We start from the raw sequence: 21,636 nt of genomic DNA, 5'->3' as shown, positions 1-21,636 counted from the left end.
TAAGGAAACTTCATCTGTAATGGAAGAAAGGGAGGATTCTGTGCTGAGAATGGCATTGAGCTTGGCCAATGTTAATGCCACCTGACAGGGCTGAGATTAAAGCTGGGCAGAAGGTGGAAGAGCAGGGGCCTGCCTTTAGGACGGGGGAGGATATTGATGATGGCTCGCAGGGTAATAACATAGGGTTTAGTGCAGGTCAGAAGGATCAGCTAATGAAGACTTATGTGTGGAGGAGAGGAAAGCATTACTTCAAATCAATGCCGCCTAAGACCGAGCGCCTGATAACCTTGGTTGAGAATTAGCTGGCGGACCGTGAATTTTGAGCAGAGGCAGTGGAAACGCCTCTGACCTCTCATGCACAACACGCTGCTTATACAGACTCACACACTCTCTCTAAGTCCTCTGCAGGCAAAGTGCTGTCGATATTGAAATAAGCCCATGCAATTTGTTTTAAGAGGATGATACAGGGGAGGATGGAATTAACGAGCCAAGTCTCCTGTGTGTACGTGGATGTGCTTCTGAGCTTCTTTAAAGAGAAAAAAAAAAATCTTTATCGATGCGTGCGGGTGGTCCACATGAAATTTCAAGCCATGTCAGCAGTCTCCTGTGGTGTGACACGCTGTAGTTCAGTTAAAACTACATTAAACCACTCTTTAAAAAATTTTTTATGAAGCTGAGTAATTTTCACAGTAGTACCAAATCAAGTGCAAAAATCTGATTAAGTTAAAAAAAAAAAAAAAAACCTAGATCTTGAAGTTATTCCTTATACAGAGGACTCAAAAGGTAGGTCTATTTATGCACTTCAAATGTATTTATTTGACTGTAGCCTAATTAATAAAAATGACAAAAACTATTTGAAATGAATGTGAATTTAGCAGATGCATCGTTTAATATGCCCTCAAGCTTTTACAAAAGCATTTCAATAAAAATAGGTTAGTGGCCTATTTTAAACACAATATTGCCACTTTGTCTGTTTTTGCTCCACCGATCAAATTAGATTCAAACAAAGTCACAGAAGAATCTCAGAGCAATGCACAGTAAAGGTGTTTTAGAATAAATCAGTTGAATGAATGTTACATTGTCTGGGTCTCATTTTGAAGGCTTCACCCCCTGGAGCTTGCAATTCTGGCCGTATCTGTCACTGAGGATGTCTAATTTCAGTTTCATTCATACTACCCCATATGAACCTACTTTGCGAAGTAAATCAGATGTACCTACTCAAACAGTAAGCCTATTTGATTTCGCATCCAAGTTCATTTAATTACCAAGCTCTTTTCATTACTAAATGAATTAGTGTTGTTGAATGAATCTATTGAGTGACTGCTTTCAAATGACACTCAAATTGACCCTTCGCAAGGAGTTTGATTGACAGGCGATCTGACCAATCATAATGTGAATCTACCATTCTTGCTCGACCAACAAACCATTAAAGAGAGAAGATTTACCGTTGGTTGACTTGAGCTTGAAAAATAGTGTGTATTGATATCTTTCCGTGCTTGAAACAAGATACCTTCTGATGTTCATTCATGTTTACGTCATGCTTTAACTAATAAAGAGGATGCTCGGTTCACATGCTGCATGAACTGAGCTGCTACAGCGATCTGTCACGACACATAAAAGAGCCACAAAACAGTGTTTATTGTTTGAATTTGTATTACATCATGAACACGATGTGTGGCATGAGAGCAACATGCTTGTTGGACGAAGCTTCAGTAACTGGGGGCTGGTTTTTTGCGAAAGGGTCAATTGTCACCACCTAGGTGTATCATTTTTACTGAGAAAACCAGTAATTTCAGTAGGATTTCCCCACAAAGATTTTGCAACAGAAGTTTCACAGCGTTGACCAACAGAATGCAGCTTGGTTTGAAAGTGACTTCAGTGTGAGTTGTGTTCATTGCTATATACCTATTTACACTAGACAAAGACAATTTTTGCCCACAATATGACTGCAACTTAACAATGTAAACTTGCAGGAAGCGTCACCAAAAATCCACTAATGCTCAGATATCTTACATCAGATATCGACTAAATATTCAGCCGATGAAATCTGAGGACCATTTCCAGTTTTATCATTTAAAACCTTCTAAAATAAACATCCTTCGGTGAAATGTTACAACCCACTTGGTTTGGATATTTTATCCATTGCTATGGCATTCACTCATTCATTCAGTCAGACAGACATACACACTATTCCCTTTCCATAAGACATTATTCATTCTCCGCCACTTTGGAAGACTCTCTCAAGACCACGGCTCATCTGCAGTCTATCAGTATGCTGTGTCAGTCTGTCACAGGTTTGATGAAAGAGAGCAGCATTTCATCGACAGTGAGGACAAGTGAATGATACAGGCCTCACCTTGCCTGCCTCTAGCACTTGGATACTTCTTTTTAGTTCTAGCTTTCTTGCTTTCACCTCTTCTGCTGGTTTCTCTCACATGTATATGCATATATAACGTCTGTCTTCCTACCATTACTCTCCATTTTCTTTTTTCAGTGGCATGCACATTACCATGGAAACTGCAAAACTCTGAGCTTAGAGGGTCTGGGGGTTGTTCGGTGTGAGTAATGTGAAAGCAGCCCCCTCACATCTAAATATCCCAAAACCTGCAAACTATTGACTGCTAGGCGAGAGAGAGGCCTTGTGATCTAATGGGCAAAGGAAACCATGGTTACGCATGTTTAAACTAAATCTTTGTACTCAAGGTTAGCGAGACGGCCACAGGGGAGAGATACAACCTCAATATCTGCTCAACATGAGAGTTTTTCTCAGGTCAGGACATCACAGCAGAGGAAATTGTAAATTCACACTGACGCCAGGAGGTCCTCTTTGTATTATGTATTCAGTTAGAGAGTTGGGAGTGTAATTTGTGGCTCTAGTCCATGCAGTATGGATCAATTTAAGACCATGAACGTCTCCCTTAGATACACATGTATATATTAGAGTTGCAGCAAAGTAACTTACATGTAAATTTTGCTCCTCCGATTCACTTTTGAACTGTTTTGACCTTTTCATAGCACTAATGAAATAATAAAGCTCTAATGAACATCCATTGGGGTCAAAGGCCACAACTAAAAATTCTTCTATTTTGCATTTGTTCTCTAATTTGGTACTTTTTTATTACAATTTATACAGTTTTATCTGCATAACAACAAAAAAATGTATATGGGGAAAATAATGAAATAATAATAAATAAATAAAAAAAATTCTAAATTATTAAATGCATAGTTCACCTAAAAATACATTTTTAATAAAAATTTACTCACCCTTAGGTTGTTCCAAACATGTTTAATTTACCAAACAGTTGCAAAAAATAAATGAATAAATATTGAGGGGGTCACCTTATCCACCATCAGTGGGGAAGTCGTGGCCTAATGGTTAGAGGGTTGGACTCCCAATCGAAGGGTTGTGAGTTCTAGTCTCGGGCCGGACGGAACTGTGGTTGGGGGGAGTGCATGTACAGTTCTCTCTCTCCATCTTCAATACCACAACTGAGGTGCCCTTGAGCAAGGCATCGAACCCCCAACTGCTCCCCGGGCGCCGCAGCATAAATGGCTGCCCACTGCTCCGGGTGTGTGCTCACAGTGTGTGTGTGTGTGTGTTCACTGCTCTGTGTGTGTGCATTTCGGATGGGTTAAATGCAGAGCACAAATTCTGAGTATGGGTCACCATACTTGGCTGAATGTCACTTCACTTAACACTTAACTTAACAGTGTGCAGCATCCACCTGGATGATGCGACGGCAGCCATATTGCTCCAGATCGCCCACCACACACCAGCTTACTGGTGGAGAGGAGACAAAGTGATGAAGCCAATCAGCGGATATGGGGATTGTTAGGAGGCCATGGTGGTCAGAGGATGCTGAAGTCACACCTCTACTCTTTTTTGAAAGACATCCTGGGATTTTTAATGACCACAGAGAGTCAGGATCTCGTTTAATGTCTCATCCGAAGGATGGTGTTTGTTGTCAATACTCTATGGCTGCTGTTACCTGTTTTGTTACCAGCTAAATATTTTTTTTGCAGTGTTTTGCAGAGTAAAGGAATTATGCAATTTAATTACAAAATAAATCTAACTGTAATCTGTTCTCTGTTCATCAAATAAATCTTTGACTTTGTGACCCTACTGTAACTTTCTTTGACCTTTTTATAATGAATAAACAAATCAAAGCCTGGGCAGCAGCACAGCAGTGGCCATAGCAACATAAAGAATGGCTTTCAGATCTGAGCGTATTGAGGACATCTTGCCTCCTATAGACTAAAGTTTGAGGCTTTAAGGACACATCTGAGTCACCAGCCACCTACATGTGCATTCTTTTCATTATACTTTCCTCTGTTGCCTGCCCTTCCCTGTCTTTGGCTTTGAAGACTTCTTGTTGCAATGCCGCTTGACGGTGCTTCCTCATGCATCTGGATTAATTGGACCGTACCCCCATGAAAGGCTGGGTGAGGAGAAGTGATGGGGGAGGGTGGGAGGGACAGACGGATGGCAGAGTGGGCGACCGGATCAGGAGGCAGTGGGTGTTCGACATTACAAAATTGTTTGCAGAAATGTTCATTTACATTTATGCATTTAGCAGACGCTAAAATGCATTCAGGCTATAAATGTTTTTTTCCCAGTATGTACCATTTATCTGCCTCCAATTTCACCTTAAGCCCTATCATCAATGATAAGATACTATCAACTGGTCCTGAGAAAAACTTTGTCATGCTTTGGAATCATAATCTATTCCTATTTTCCTTATTTGAATTCAAAATCCATAATTTTTTTTTTATGCTTTAATGCCTCATATATTTATTTAAAAATGTGTTTTTTTATTCATTGATTTATCTATGCCTTTCTTTCTATCTAAAATTCACATTAACCTAGTTCAGTAAATACTGTACCAAGTTGCTTGTTGTTATTTCATAATATCCAGGAGTTACTAATTCCTTACATTTATATAGCGCTTTTCTAGACACTCAAAGCGCTTACATAGTCATCTCCTCATCCACCACCAGTGTGCAGCATCCACCTGGATGATGCGACGGCAGCCATGTTGCTCCAGAACGCCCACCACACGCTAGCTTACTGATGGAGAGGAGATGGAGTGATAAAGACAATCGGCGGATATGGGGATTGTTAGGAGGCCATGATGGTCAGAGGCCAATGGGCGAATTTAGCCAGAATGCCGAGGTCACACCTCTACTCTTTTCGAAAGACATCCTAGGATTTTTAATGACCACAGAGAGTCAGGACCTCGGTTTAACGTCTCATTCGAAGGACGGTGCTTATTGACAGTATAGTGTCCCCATCACTACACTGGGGTGCTAGGTCCCACACTGCTGGCCTCACTAGCACCTCTTCCAGCAGCAACCTAGTTTTCCCAGGAGGTCTCCCATCCAGGTACTGACCAGGCTCAGCCCTGCTTAGCTTCAGTGGGAAACCAGTCTTGGGCTCCAGGGTGATATGGCTGCCGGCCCTATTTACTATTTATTTATGTACACTGTAAAAAATTTATTTAAAGCTGCAGTCTGTAACTTTTGGCGCTCTAGCGGTTAATAAAAAGAACTGTGTGCGTCTTGTGGAAGAACATCGTAGCCGGAGCTACTTCTCTCTGTTAATGTCTATGACAAATCATGCAGGTACCGAGCTACTCCGCAGAGGTTCTACCAGAACCAGTTTAAAATATTCAGAATATACTCATATAATATAAGAATACCGTAGTATTTCATAAAAGCCAAAAACACAGTTTTTTGTAAATTTTGAACACAGAAAAGTTATGGACTGCAACTAATAATAATTAGATTATTAATTAAATTAAATTAAAAATAAATAAATAAATAAAAACGGATAATGTCCTGGGGAAAAAATGTATTTCAATTGAAATTAACAGACATTTTCTTCAACTCTAAAACAAAACACAATACAATGTGCAATACAAATACAAATACAAGTAAAACACCTGAAATTAAAATCAATGTGGAAAACTTAAGGTTAATAAATACTGCAATTTATTGCCTATTATTATTTTAGGAGTTACCAATATTTCTGTATTTATGTAAAAAAAAAAAAGAAGGATATTTATTTATGTCAAATTTTTGCACATTGTTATTTTTTAATGATAGGTCATTCATCTTTATAAGGATATATTTAATATATTAAATATATTTAGTTTATATTATTTATATTATTTTTTGTGCTAAGTAAAAACATCTAATATTTGTTATTATGATTTTATTTATATATTGTTTGTATGCATGTTTGTTTAAGCAAAGTTTATACAGTGTAAAATCAATCGCCTTTTTTCTTATCAAATGCTGTAATGTAATTATTTTTTGTTAAATTCAATGGAAATTGTTGAGTGAAAACAGTATTTAAATAGCAAATTTCAGTTGTAAGTTTAATAAGTTTACTTAACTGGTTATTCTTTTCCAAATCGTTAAAGACCACAGATTCAATGACTAATGACTGCTAAATAAACAGATTAAATGTTACAAACCTAAATAACGTATTTGAACTGAACTTATTGACATTTACAAGTTGTAAACCTCTAATGGATCATGAGGCAGGACGGGACCCTTAAAAGCTTTTCTGGTGATGCACATCCATCCTGGCCACTCTGATTTCAGCTTGTGTTTTTCTCTTGTATCTGGTCTTTATCTCTGAAAGCCATATGCATTCAGTGTACATACACATTTGTTCCATAGTGGGAGGGCTTGCCAAATGGACCCAGCTCTTGCCAGGTCCTTGTGGAAGGTATTTTATCAGCAAAATGATCAATGGCTGCCTCTCTGTGCCTTTTTACGGCTGCGTCCAGTGGGTGTCAGGGTGAAAGGCCTGGTTTCTTTGGAATCTGAGAAGCACCGCTTCTTTTGAAAAAGCCATACATATGGGGTGGTTCTGGAATCTGTCAACATTATTCCCATTTTATGTTTTCCATGATGCCAGCGAAGCCTGAACACAACAGGCTCCTTTAGAGGACTGTAAAATGTGTCACTTCATGGCTGTAACTTGTGAAGAAAATGCAGCTGAAATGATGAGGTGTCACCTAGCATGAGGCCCCATAAAGTAAACGATTGCAATTACTCCTTCGTATTGGATGTTGACATATTGAAAATGATTTTCAAGCACATTAAGTACTAAATCTTGAAATGGCTTTGAACATGAGTAGACTGACAACAGTTTGTGTTTACATATATTTTTTTATTAATTTACAATGTTCACTGTATCTATAAACCTTTGCCAACAATTAATAATATGTTGTTAATAAAGTAATTTATTTATTAAGTAAAATGTTTTAAAGATAATCTTCTTATCATTAAATATCTTTTTGATTTAGAATAGCGACTCTAGATTACATTTCATTCATCAATTTCATTTGACTAACAATTTGAAATATAGTGTTTAACATGTTATTAATATATATTTATATTATTTATTTTTTATGTATTCTTTATTAAAATTGTAAATACATTTTAAATACAGAACATATCTTTCTGATTTAGAAAAGCACTGCAACTGGCTACTATTTTAAAATGTAATTAAAATTTGTTAACATTTCATAATTAATATTAAATATTAAGTAGCACTAGTTCAGCAATACAATTTGAGCTCATTTTGGAGAATGATCCACATTATTTATGTGAACATTCAAACAGTACATTTTGGTCTCTCCATGGTAATGCTAAATCATACTTCAGTCATTGCAAACAAGTGCTAAATGTTAATATCATATAGTGATATAACCAGTAGAGTGGAGATCTGGCTCTTAACTCCTTCATTCTTGTCAACTCAAGGCCAGCACAAAGGAAACTTCATTCCACTCCCCAGAACTTTAATGATGGAATAGAAGAGAATTCTCGTGCAATTTCCACCTTTAGTATTGGGTCAACTTAAGCTGTCCTTCACTCTGTGCTTTGTCATGTTAAGTGTGTGTAAGAGAGAGAGTTTGTGGGAATGTGTATGTGTGCTCAACTATTCCAGTGACCTTCGTATGTCTAATTGAAAGTGTTAAAATCCACCTGTGGCATATTTTAATCTGCTTTCAAACTATAAAATTGTGACATAATTTACTAGCCCAGCCAACCTTTGAATAGATTAAGTAGGATATTTGCAATTTCACAAATATTTCATGTGTTGGCACAAGGGCTGTCAATCGGTTCAAATATTTAATCACACATCATTTAGGATTTATCACCACATTTAATTAATTTTAGAGGAAAGACAAATAAATAGTAGGTATTTGTGTAATATGTTCAAGCAATTTGTGTGGATGACATTGTGTAAAAAAAAAAATTTTTAAATTATATTTATATACATACACACATATCAGGCACAAGCTGGCTCAGTAAACTGCAGCTTGCCTTGCAGTGTAGAGGCCGTCCAATCGTGGACAGCGGGAACAATCCAGAAGTCACAAAGGCAGTTGGTTATGGAAAGACTTGCGTCTTCTTATTGGTTCTTGGCCAGGAATGAACAAAGTTATTTTAACATCTCATTATGATGCGATAATTAGACACCAATTCGGGACCAAGAGATGGAAAAATGTTCCCAGCCCTTCTCCTCCTCCGCAATGGGCAGTATAATGTTTTTTTTTTCAAAATAGACTTTTTCCTCCGTTCATGTTTACTTTATGCATACATGAATGGAAGGGTTTAATATCAAGTCTTTGTTTATAATCATGCAGTTTTGGCATGCCTGCAGAGAGTCGCTCATGGAGCCACTTAACTGAGGCTCTGTAGCCATAATGATTTGTGTCTGAATGGCAAATGCATAATGTGGGACAGCACGAGATGATTGGTCCTCTGTGCTGGCATCTGCTCTCTACGGTCTTATCTGATGTGGATTTCTATGGAGCTTTTCAGAATTTACTCTGCCGATTTCCTCTTGGATGGCTGTTGGCATATGAGGCATGTTTTTAAGTGCAGAATTGTTTTATGTGCTCAGATGGTCCTTTATGTTTATACTGCAATATATTTTAATTGTCCTAACCGTAACAAAGATATTTGAAGGACATTGAATCTGGAATGGCACAGAGGTTGGCTATAAATGAAAGCTTGAAATGTATTGGATAAATATGTCACATTATTAATTATAACATTAGTTGGCCAATGGTTTGTTATTTTTGGATTTACTGTTTTATTTGTTTTGTGTTGCTGTTTAACTAAAAAGGTTCTATTGTGGCAACGATTTTGAGGCATGTTGTAATATGGTGTATGTGTTTATTTCCTGAGAAAAATTATGACAATTTTAACGTAAGATACAGAAATTGACTACAAAAATAAACCCACCTTGAGTAAAAAGTGTGATAGCTATTCTGGTCTCGATTCATTAGAAAGCAGTGCTTGGTGCAGTGAGTGTGTTATGAGGGTGTTTTAGTCTAGGCGTCGGCACTAGAACACAACATTAGACTGCTGATGTCAGCTCTCCTCGCAGCCTTATTCATAGAAAATTGCCCTATTTCTCTCAGTCTCTTATTCCGCCTGGCCTCGAGTTTGTGGATAATTTATCGGCTTCTTAACCAGCAAGCAAAATGTAAACACACTCGAGTTCACAGCCCAAAAACTCTACATTAACTTCATGAAGGCAACCACCAGAAGCATGATAAGTAAAGAGATCTTTATTGCTACAGTATAAGGGGGAAAATTCTGGCAATGTAATGATTTTAAATGTTGAAAAAGGGGCCATTGGATACAAAATTCACTTTTACATGTTGTTTGATCTGAAATGTGTCTTGGTAATGTGTACACAGCCACCCTATAATACAAAAAAAAAATCCACCCATTGTTTTTTTTTTTTTTTAAATCTTAATAAATTCAAACACCTTTCCCATATCAAGCTGTTCTCAGATTCCTGGCTGTGTGACATCACACTGGTAGGCTCCTCCCACGATTGTTGATTGACAGTGGCATCAGTCTTTGGTTTTATCACAGCTCCGCCTTGAGTGAGCTGTCATCAGTTCATCATTGTTTCGATGCCGGAGCAGTTATAGACAAGAATGGCTCCTAAAGCTGGTTGCACACTAGACGATTTTCAAAACTCAACCGATTTTAAAACTATGAGAGACCACTGACACTAAGACAGTTTCAGCCAGACAATTTCAAAGTTATATATATACAGTATGAAAAAATTATATTCACTGTTTAAAGATTATGTTTTAATATTTACACCATATATGAAAATAATTTGACTAGAATTCAGATTATGAACAGATTCTCAGAATCTAATTAAACTTGCGGAACATGAACACTCAACTTTCCTTGTTAAATTTGACTCCTCTCCTTTTTTTTCTTCTTCTCTATTTCAGTCTGTTCAGCTCTCACCAGATCTATGGCCTTGTGAACAGGGTGATTATCACCTGATTGACCCTGAGGTCAATCGGGGCTTTGAGAGGGTACCCATTCTTGCCTGAGTGGAGAATGAATAAAAAATTATACAAGGTCACCCTCGTAGAATACAGATGAAACGGCATCTCACATAAGCTTCTCACCATGAGACAAGAATCATGCTCAACTTACCAACAATCCACTATTTGATAAAATAAAGAAATGCATGCTGGCCAGAGCCATTTGCTCATCACAGGCTTATTGCGCACTGATGAAACCAATGTGACTTGTGCTGATGAAAGTGAATTCAATCTCGGCCGGCGCCTTACAACATGAGTGTAGTTGATTGCACCGATAACATTTGTAAAACCTGAGCTCCCTGCAAATTGCTTTTTGGGATTGTGACTGTTGAATTTGGTGATGCAAACTGCATCTTTATAGCATTTAGTTTAATTATCTGGGTCTCTACTAGTGTCACATAATATCAGCGTCAAAAGAACTCCTGTACTAGTCAGTGTATTTCAAAGTTTGCACTGGAAATTGTGCACACAGTTTTAAAGACCTATTTAAATTACTCTACATCCACTGTCAACCATGGCAGCATCAGAGTTTTAAGCTAGCTGACAAAATGAAGCATGCTTAGCCACACAGGAGCTTGTGAAAGCCCATGAGGAGAAGATAAACATTCACGACAATCCTAGCCATTAGCCTATAGTCATAAAATCTAGTATAATACCTGCAATATAATGAGGCGACATTAGTGGTCCAATCTGCATCCCACATCTCAACATTTTCAGTTCTGCAAGGATTTAGGCCACAATAGCCAAGCTAGCACTGAAAAAAAGAGGCATGTGCCTCAGGTAATTCCCTTACAGTTTCTTTCAGGCGCTCCACAACTGCAAACCCTCAGGCTTCAGTGCTGCAAGCCAAGAAACATGTTTCTCATTATCAACAAAAACAAAACCGAGAAACCATATGTCAAAACAAGCAGGCTTTTTGTTCGTCTAAACAGTTCTGACAGTGCAACCACGACAAATGGAGGAGAAAAGAGGAGGGAACTGTTAATCGAGATAAATGCACTACATAGAGTTAAAGGAGGTCCAGCATTGCTTTTTAAGAGAATTGAATTACTCTGCACTAAGATGTATGGCTTTATGGCGGATCCGAAGTAACCTGTTTGATTTATACACAAATGCTTTATTTTGTTTGTAATATTGAAGTTTTTGACGAGCCTAAAATATTCAAATAATGCTACATAATACTTCTATAAATATATCTAAAAAATGACTTTTTATTTGAAAATCCATCTGCTTAAAGGGGGAGGGGGGGGTGAAATTCTATTTCATGCATACTGAGTTTTTTACACTGTTAAAGAGTTGGATTCCCATGCTAAACATGGACAAAATTTCAAAAATTAAGTTTGAAATCTTCCGTTTTTCACAAGTTTTGGAAAGTTTTTTTTTGAGTATGGGTCTGTGTGACGTTAAATGGAGCGGAATTTCCTTATAAGGGCACTTCTCCCGGACGAGCGCGCGCTCCCGTAGAGCAGAGCAGAGACATTCACTGATCAGAGCGAGAGACCGAATTGTCACAAAAGAAGTGTGTTTTTGGTTGCGAGGGCAAGACAACCCTACACAGATTACCAAAAAAAAAAAAAACACATTAAGGGACCAGTGGATGGAGTTCATTTTTACAGAGCATTGACGGAGTTGTGCAAGTGTTTTTGTTTGTTCCCTGCATTTCGAAGATGCTTGTTTTACAAACAAGGCCCAGTTTGACGCTGGATTTGCATATAGTTTCTTAAGGATAATTCAGTCCCAACGAAAAAGGGTCACGATCGTGTGTTGGAACCGAATGCGGTGAGTAAAACTGCTTCAAATATCTCTGTGTTGTTAACTTAGCTATCGGCACGTAAGCACATCAAGTAAATCTTGTACACCTTTAAAAAAAAAAAAAGGACGACATAAAGTGGAACTTAGTCATTTTCCAAAACCGCTAAGCAAAAATATACAGTTTCAATACATACCACATAAAGACGTCCTGCTGTAGTCATTGCTGCTGCTGCTCTCGTTCAGTTTCAGCCTCGGGATCTGATTCTGGATCATAAATAAACGGCTGAATCTGACTGTGAGCCATGGTTTGATTTGGATGATGGGTTTTTTTTCCTCAGGGTAATGTCACAACTTCCAAACGCTCTCAATGCAAAAGCCTACTGGCGTGATTCTTTAGCTCCGCCCACACGTCACGCCTCAAGCGGCTCGTGTTTTTCCAAAAAAAATCGGCACAGACTATTTTTCTCATAAATATAATAAAACTAAAGACTTTTTGGAGATATGAAGGATGCAGTACTACTCTATAGGTACTCAAGATTAACAGGAGATTGAGTGAAAATGAGCATTTCACCCCCCTTTAAAATAAGTTCCTTATTTATTTATTTTTTACTTTTGAAATGTCATAAAGCAGCCAGTTCCATTCATTTCAAGTTGCCCCCAATCATGGTATTTCAGTGAGTGCATTTTATGTTCTGTACTCATACTAATTCTTAAAACTATTTACTCTTTTTTTTTCTCATTGCTGGCTGTATAATAAAATAAAAGTGCCTGCGCAGCAGCAGAATTGAGCCGCTTTCAATCTTTCGCAATCATTTTACGCGTCGCGTTCACAGCCGCCAGACCGTATATGGGAAGCCGGAAACTGAGCACGCGACACATGAACACGCAGCTTTTTCATGAGTTTGAATGATCAAAAATGTCCTAAAACGAATATCAGCTCAAGAAGGCGATGGATGCAAGAGGACACGAACAAAGCCTTTCATAGCTGGAAAGAGCAAACAACTGCAAACGCTTGAAAAGAGACGCCGAAGTTGCGTTGTTTCTTTTTGATAGGTAAATATACTGCTTGAACGCTGTTGTTACGTCGAAGTGTGGAGGTTGTAGAAAGAGAGGGGGTGTTTAAAGTCTGGCGGAAGTTCTAGAAGGTAACATCACGAACAGTACCTGCCAGTCCTTTGAATGAAAACAGCACTTACTAGCCTACTTACCTGTGCCCATAGAGCTTTCCTAGGCCACCAGGCCCGAGAAGCAGCTTTTATAGACACTCAACGTCTATACAATGCTTTTAGTCCTTCCATCTGCCCACACATTTTAACCATGAACAATTGGGACAAGAGCTGGGCTTTCATTTCCCTCTTCCAGTCAGTGCTAAATAACAAGTTGGCCTCAATAAATGGAAACCCCTCAACTTGTATTTATTCTCTTGCCTGGGTCAAAAAAAATCCAATTTCCAAAAAACAGTGAAGGGGGAAAAAAAGGCAAAAAGTTACATTGGAAAATAATTGACTGCTTGACAAATAAACAGGAGTGAAAAAGGTTGCAGAGCCCATAAAATAAATTGACGGGGGTAAATAGCACGTTGGTTTTCTGTGGCCCTGGTGCTTGTGATGAAGTATACAGATTTGCAATTTCCACAGGCAAAGACAAGCCCAATAAACCTCATAATAACATGCAGGGTTAACAGAGGTGTTGCTTTCACCTAGACAGTCATGCCATAAATATGCTTTTAAACTAACTGAAGATGGTTAGGCGTGTGGTGTATTTATTACCTGATGCCCTAGCGGTTTGTGACCGCCCTCTGTTCTTTTTTTCACTTTATGGCTGTCTGTTAAGTTTATATTTTCCTTAGCTCTATGGCTAATCAATAGTCACATATTGAAAGCATAGATCTTAGGAATAACTTGCTGAATCTCGCTAGTCTCTCCCGAAATGCGAATGTGTAACAAATTTCATTACCAGTTTCAATAATGAAAACAGCAGGCTATTCAGGGATGTGAGTAGTTCATCAGGATGTGTCTGTGTGTGTGTGTGTGTGAGAGAGAGAGAGGGAAAAAAAAAGTAAGGTTTAAGCTTTTTGTTTCTTTTTCAGTGATCCTGACATAAACCAAGACGTCTCCTCCACTGATGATAAACAATGGTGAGTATATGTGTATTTTGAAAGAAAGGGGCAGTCAGGCAGCAGCACTGGGATGACTCTGGGGCTGGGAGATATATTTATTTACTTAAGCGATGTGTGTATATTTGGCTCCGTCGGATTGTTCTCTCTGAGGTAGTGGGCCGGTGGTGACCCTGCTGCTCCCTGTGTGAGAGGGTTAGCCTACTGCTGCTTCAGGGCCCTGCTGATAAGACAGGGCTGCCCTGACACTGCCCAATGAAGAGCGACCCAGAGAAAGACAACAAACATAGCCTAACACCTCCGTGCTGTGACCAATTTAAAACACAGAAGCAGGCTCTAAAAACCTGAATGCATTGAACAATGAACACAGACGCACCTGAGGGACACGCACAAACAAAAAGATGGCTGTTTATAGGATTGTAGTAGGATCTCTGTGTTTGTAATATTTCTAGAGAAAACCTTTATACTGCATAAAAACCAAACATTTTTAGAGTGGCAGCACAGTAATGGCATTCATTGGTAATACTGAATGATTAGTACAAGACATGTATACTGTACCATTAAAAGTAAGTACAGTGATATCTCAGATGGTAATAGTACAAATATGGTATTTGGAAACTAAAATTCATACCGTGACATTTAGAACTAACTCAAGAATTTTGTGGTACACATCCAAAAAGCCTTTGCAGTATCATAAGTACTGTGGTATGATATGATAGTATAAGATGCTTTGGTACTTTGAAAGCATTTCTGTCATACTTCTATAGGAACTTTAAAATATTATGATATTGCCCTTCAAAAATGTATCACATTTATTTCATATTTAAAAAACAATGTAATTAGATTTTTATTTAAGGAAATAAGTTATATTTAAGAAAATAAGAAATATAGTATATGCATACATTTTTGGAGTAAAACAAAGTTTGGTAAGATTTTCTAAATGATTTGAAAGAAAAGTCTTGTGTTCGCCAGGACTGCTTTTATTTGATCAAATATATAGAAAAAAAGTTTATACTGGGAAATATTATCACAATTTAATAAAGTCTGTTTTTCTTCAATTTATTCTTGTGATGGCAAAGAATAATTTTCATGAGCCATTACATTAATTTTCAGAGTCACATAATCCTTCAAAACTCATTATAATAAGCTATTTGTTGTTCAAGAAATTTGTTGAGATTTGTTGTTTTTTTTGTGTGTGGAAACCATACTTTTTTCATTATTCTTTGATTAATAGAAAGTAAAAAACGTAAACAGTAAACGTCTTCACTATCACTTTTGATCAATTTAATGAATTAAAAAAAAAATATTTAGACATGTTTTGGTTTCGAATGTTAGTAGAACATGTTAATGAGAGGAACTACATCTGTAGTAACTCCGCTAGGACACCTGTGAGAACGTGATGGCAAATTACTTTATAAACCCACTTAAAATCATGATTTATCACTTGATTTAAAGTTCATAAAAGCATCTTTTCTTATTTTTATTTTATTTATTTTTTTACGGATAACTTTGTATTTTGTCATCTGATGCTGTGAAATTCATAAAGTGTCTTAACTACTTTTTACAGCCACTAAATCTGTAAAAATAAATAAAATAAAAAAAATATAAGGGAAAAATATAGGAAATGCATTATAAAAGTATTCTTAGTTGCACAAGTTAAAAAAGGCACACAGCTGCAAAGGTACTGAAAGCTCTTCAGCATCTGTTTGCAAATGCAGTTACACATCGCCTCTCAACCCTCCTGTCACGCTTTAGTCTTGTGCCTGTTAATATGATGAAAACTGCTGCGATGATTTTATTAATAAATCCAAACTGGAACGCTGCGAACCTGTTGCCCATATGTTACATATATGTGGACTCCATCATCAAATCAAAACCAGCAGCTGCTGTGACTGTTAAAAAAGCCAACTGAATAGTAGTACAGTTGTCTACGCTGGATAGAATAATATGTTTATTATACTGGCAATGGAGTGCCATTGCCAGGAAATACATAATATACACAGCGATGTATAGGAATATATTACTCATCCCTTGTGTGGTGTGGGCCTCCTCGCAGGTAATGGATCCAGCACATGGTTTTGGACACACTCCTGCGTCCCTTCATCACAGATTGAGCGATGAACCCCTGACTGTAAGTGCATTACAGACCTGACTCTCCGGCTATAGTCCTGCCTTTAAAGATACCGCATTTAGTCCATTCAGAAGGGTTTTTCTTTCCTTCCTAAACATAGAACTGAACGTCGCTCATTTATTTCAGCTGCTCTCCTGGAACATGCCAATGAGCAATGTGATTAGGCTTAGTCGAACCTGAGAGATTGTTATTTTTGCATCCGTGCCAGGGTATAAAAGCACACCTTGTACATTATATGATACATTCGAGCTCAGCGTCTCTGACAAGGGAAAAAATGTAGTGCTGTGTTGGTTACGGTGTGTTATAGCCAGTTCCATTTTAATGATTTGGGCTTTCCTCCACCGCCGGGACCCAGGACTCATATAATGTCCATTTTGTTTTCACATATTGTCTATGTGCGCTATAAGTTTTGTAGTGTGTACTTACATTTAAGGTGTTTGTTGATTTATTCAGCTATCTTTTAGTTTGATAATTAATCACGCTTGCTAAGGTGTTCCACTTAGCTGCCGCAAACATTTCAAGAGGTGATATATTCTCATATGTCTTTAAAAAAATCCATCTTTCATGCAAAGTACTGGTTAAAAAACGTAATGTACCATCATTACTCATCTTCGGTCTCAGTGAATTGCTTTTTTGATGAGGAAAAATAAAGCTAGAGAATGTGCAAGCAAGATGAATCAAAAACCCATGAATGATTAAACAATTTATTATGATCACAATTCGGGGGCCGATTATGATCAGATGATGTCGTATACGTTTTATTTGATTGCTTTATATGTATCATTCCAGTTCCATCTCATCTAAATCTCATGTTTAGAGCCTGTAGAACATATCATGATGTTTAGCATATATTATTAGTTATAGTGCACAATAATAATTTTATACGATCATAACTCTACTGAAAGATCACTCCTTGAGAGTGAAGTCAGTGGATGTTCTGCATTCAAACTCACATGAATCATGAAAAAAATAACCTATTAAATTAATCTTCAAGTCTGGAAAGTAAATAAACTGAGCCACCAAATTGCCACCTGTCACCTTCCTCCTTTATGTAACATACTGTACAAAATAAATGCAGACTTTTCTACTGTATTTCATGAAGGACTGCCATTGATCCACAAATAACGCTAGCCGTAACATCAACTGTTTGATTTTCCATGCTTTAAAGTTCCCTCACAGACTTGTTTGCTTACATTATGGGGACCAAATGTCCCCGCAAGGAGAGCAAAAACTGAAAACGCATGAGCAAAATAGCTTAAATGTCTTCACACTATATATGTGCTATATTATAAATATAAAGATGAATGAAAATTAGATTGGGTTACGAATAGGGCATAGAAAATGACACAACAAATGATTATATTGTAATTTATATTCTAAATAACCTGTATAAATAATATAATATATTATCTAATAATATAATACATCTAATCAGTTGAAAAAAAAACTATAGAACTCAATGGAAGGTCCCTGCCATGATAGGAAACAAGTGTTTTGTTTTGTGTGTGTGTGTGTTAAGCAGGTTGCTTTAGTGGAAGGTGACACATTGAGCTTGGTTTTGTGGAACCTGTTGAAGCAGAAAATAAGTAATAAGTAGCATCACATGTATTCATCAACATTACTTTGACAGTATGAAAAATGTAATGAACAATTAGCATAATTTCCCTGCAGCTATACGCTTCCCTCAGGAGACCCCTAAAGCTACTATGCGATATATTTTGAAACGATTTCAATGTATGTGATTATTTATTTTGATTAGATCAGACACTAACTGCGTTTATTCTTTTATTTTCCTTTCGCTGTCATTATGAAAGATCTGCCTTTCACTTCAGGCAACTGCTTTTGTTATCACTGCAGTCTGGGTCATTCAGGAAAATTATGCTTATGATGCACTATTGCAATCACAGTCAATTCTAACTCGCTTCCATTTAACCTGGGGTGAATATGCCTTTCTGTGAAGTCCTGAAGTGATAAAGGCAAATAAGTAGACATTGATGTTTCATAAGAATAGCAGAGCAATAATGTGTCCACAAGGGGGTGCTATAAAGACTCCATAGTGTTTTTGACAATCTCTGTAGTGTAAAAGCATTGCAGTCAGACAGACAACGTCTCCGTTAACTACAGTTCTGGGGTCAGTATAACTGAACAGATGGGTCATGCCTTACTGACTCTTGAGCTGGTAATCTGAGCAGACAGAAGCACAGCAGGCCCAGACCAACTAGTAGACTATTTGTTCAACTGTACAGAATTTGGAAGTGTTGCTAACCCCGCCGGAGGCTATTTGATGTGGAGAAAAAATGATTATTGGCTGGTTAGGTATTGTTTCTTTTGGCTGTCAGCTGTTCTTATAATATTTGGTTAAAGCTGAATTGGTCAAAACTTAATGTTTACTGTCTATTGAAGACCACATTTGGGAGATAAACGTCACAGAGGGACTTTTTATAGAAAACTCTGCCTCTAAGGAGTGTTTAATTCACTGGAATATAGAATTAATCAGATTTTGTAGCAAATGAAACTAAATTAGCCAGTGGCATTGTCATTTTGTGGATAATTAAACAGAATGGAACAATGTTTGACCAAAATTCCTCTGGGTTTTTATTGCACACAGTATCTTACTGTCTCTGTTTTGCAAACTCCCCTTTTTGGAAGAACCGAAATAGAATTTTCCTTCAGTTCTCCATCCCAAGTTTCCTGTGCTTGCGCTGGGTACGGTAAGATGTGTCACTAAATAACTTACCATGTCAAAGATACAGACAAGACTATTTCATTCGGAGCTTTACTTGCCGTTTCATCTCCGAGTGTGTGTGTGCACATGAGAGGAATGGTATCAACGAGGAAAATACCTTTCAATTGGCGGGGAGAACCCATCATCTCTGGATTTATCCACACAAAGCTTTTTGAAATGTACCTTTTTTATTTTTTCCAAGTCTGCAGTGTTCAGGGCTTTCACGACATGTCTTACTGTACATCACTGACACATCCAGATGAAGAGATTACACCCAAAATCCACATGAGAGAGGGGAGCCCCGAGGGAATTTTCCCATCTTCACTGTCATGTGGGATCACATGAGGAGCCAAGCTATTACAGTGGCTCAGCTCACCCGTCGGATCATAACAACTGTCATGCATTGCGATATAAGAGATCTGGCCCATTAAAGGAAGTGCTGGTCATTTGCACAGGAAGAGGGGTGATGTCATTGCTTTAATGTGCGTAGGGATTTAGTACAGTGGTTGGATCGCAGCTCAAAAATGAGACCCATGCACGTCTGTTTTGATGGGTTGTGGAAAGCAAGGAAAACATTTTTTAAAAGCATTTTTTTCTTGTGTTGTTGACTATATATATAAAAAAGATTTTATTTAATTTTTTTGATCTAATTTAATTTTTATAATATTTTAATATAATTTTATTTTTTTATTTTGTTTTCTATTTTTTTGAAGATTGTTTAGCGATAGATCTTCTTGGCATGCCTTTATCCAATCATTTCGTCTTTGTGATTGAGCCTTGTTTGTAGAGAAGAGGCACGTATCGTGAGGATATCTGCAAACAAATATAATTGCTTCATCATTTGCCATGTGGACTTGCCATTTTTGGTCTTCCTGTGCTTATTATTTATTGTTTGAAATAATCAAATTGAAGAAACATGTGTGGAGTTGAGTGGATCACTTGGAAAAAAAAGAAAAGAAAGAAATTATGGAGTAATGTGCTTGCGAAATTGAATCATGCTGTCGTAGAAACAAGGATTTAGGATGTTTAGTAATGCACAATTATTGTTTGCTGTAACGGATTTGCGAAAATAGTAGACTGCTGTTTTAAAGAGTGAACTAGACAAAGCAAAGCATTTTACCTCACAGGAATGTTGTATCACAGAATAAACAGCACATATAGCTACAGGAGACAAGGGGTGTGTAATACATATAGCACTTCAGCGTTTTTACTGTTTAACTGCATACAAAAACAATAGTTATAGTAATAATAATAATAATTACTAGTTTCTTGCGTAGTTGTGCTTGCATGTTAAAATAGATGTGATTACTGCAGCATAATATTGCTGGATTTGCATATACATCTATATTGTGTAACATACTAAATCATTATTTTTACTTTAATTTCAGTTTTTTATTTTGCTAATAATAATTAGCTATACTTGCCTAAAATAATCTAAAGAATCTGAAGAAAACGTTTATCTTCCAACTTCCTTTTATCATGCTCTCAGACAGTATTTCACACACACAAACCTGTTAAAATAAAGCAGTACAAGGCTGTACCGTTGTTGAAATGTTCCTTATGCTCTCAGATTAACTTCTACCTTTACATACATCATATTAACGTCCTTGACTGGAGAACAGTATTTGTTCTGCCTTAGCTGACAGTCCTTGAGGGACTATTTCTATGTGTGCCTTTTCATTTGATCACTATTAGCTTTTAGCTCTTAGGGTGCATTCAATAGCTGGAAGCGGTTTAGAGTGATGCCCATGGGCACTGTGATGCACGGCCAGTCTTTTGGAACTGTTTTTGTAAGTCTAAGACATTACAAAAGGCACACTCCCCCACAGCAGTCCCCATGGGTGCATAGGAATGCAGCGAAGATGATTCAAACGTCAGCGTAAGTTACTATGTTTGTTAGCTCAGATGCAGATGAGCCATGAATTAGAAGAGACAAGAAGTCATTACATCATAAATGACGCAATCTTTTGGTTGTGTTCATGTTATGATTTGTTTTTGTTTCTCTCTATATTGATTTAAAATGTATATTTTCAAAAAAAAAATTAAATACGTCTCTTATGCTCACCGATGCTGCATATATGTTATTAAAAATGCAGTAAAACAGCAATACGGTGAAATATTATTACAATTTAAAATACATTTTAAAATGGAATTTATGCCTATGATGGCATAGCTGAATTTTCAGTGTTACATGATCTTTTAGAAAGGGTTCTAATAAGGATATATTGTTATCAGTGTTGAAAACCATGATACATTTGTTTCAGGATTCAAAAAGTTCAAAAGAACTGCATTTACTTTTATTGCAACAATGTAAAAAGACTAGTTTCTAAGCAAAATATTTGTTTAACATTAAGCAAAAAGAAGTTGTTAAATTTGCAGTTATAAAGCAATAGATATGGTTTTCACTATGAAAACAAAAGGTGTTATAGACTTTATAGCTGTTAAACTTGGCAAACATGTTGATAGTTAATGTGATAAACTAATGATGAACTACACCTGTGGTCACTAAAATTCAACCACCACTTGA

General features: G+C 37.1%; 1 protein-coding gene and 1 long non-coding RNA gene across 7 annotated transcripts in view; one reads left to right on the top strand and one right to left on the bottom strand.

Moving 5' to 3' along the window:
* The window catches only part of vps28 (VPS28 subunit of ESCRT-I), a 254,667-nt gene that overhangs the window by 184,351 nt on the left and 48,680 nt on the right, over positions 1-21,636 (bottom strand). The window lies entirely within an intron of this gene.
* LOC127978983 (uncharacterized) overlaps positions 12,913-21,636 on the top strand; it is a 52,038-nt gene continuing 43,314 nt past the window's right edge. For 3 of the 6 annotated variants that reach the window (XR_008158692.1, XR_008158691.1, XR_008158690.1), the window contains exons 1-3: positions 12,917-13,190; positions 14,227-14,274; positions 16,310-16,384. This is a non-coding gene — a long non-coding RNA (uncharacterized LOC127978983). Of the gene's footprint in view, positions 13,191-14,226; positions 14,275-16,309; positions 16,385-21,636 lie in introns of all 6 variants that reach the window. The other 3 variants (XR_008158689.1, XR_008158688.1, XR_008158687.1) reach the window with 3 other exon arrangements.

Source organism: Carassius gibelio, chromosome B19, assembly GCF_023724105.1.
Source record: "Carassius gibelio isolate Cgi1373 ecotype wild population from Czech Republic chromosome B19, carGib1.2-hapl.c, whole genome shotgun sequence".
Taxonomy (NCBI): Eukaryota; Metazoa; Chordata; class Actinopteri; order Cypriniformes; family Cyprinidae; genus Carassius; species Carassius gibelio.
This window is presented reverse-complemented; position numbering and strand designations above follow the sequence as displayed.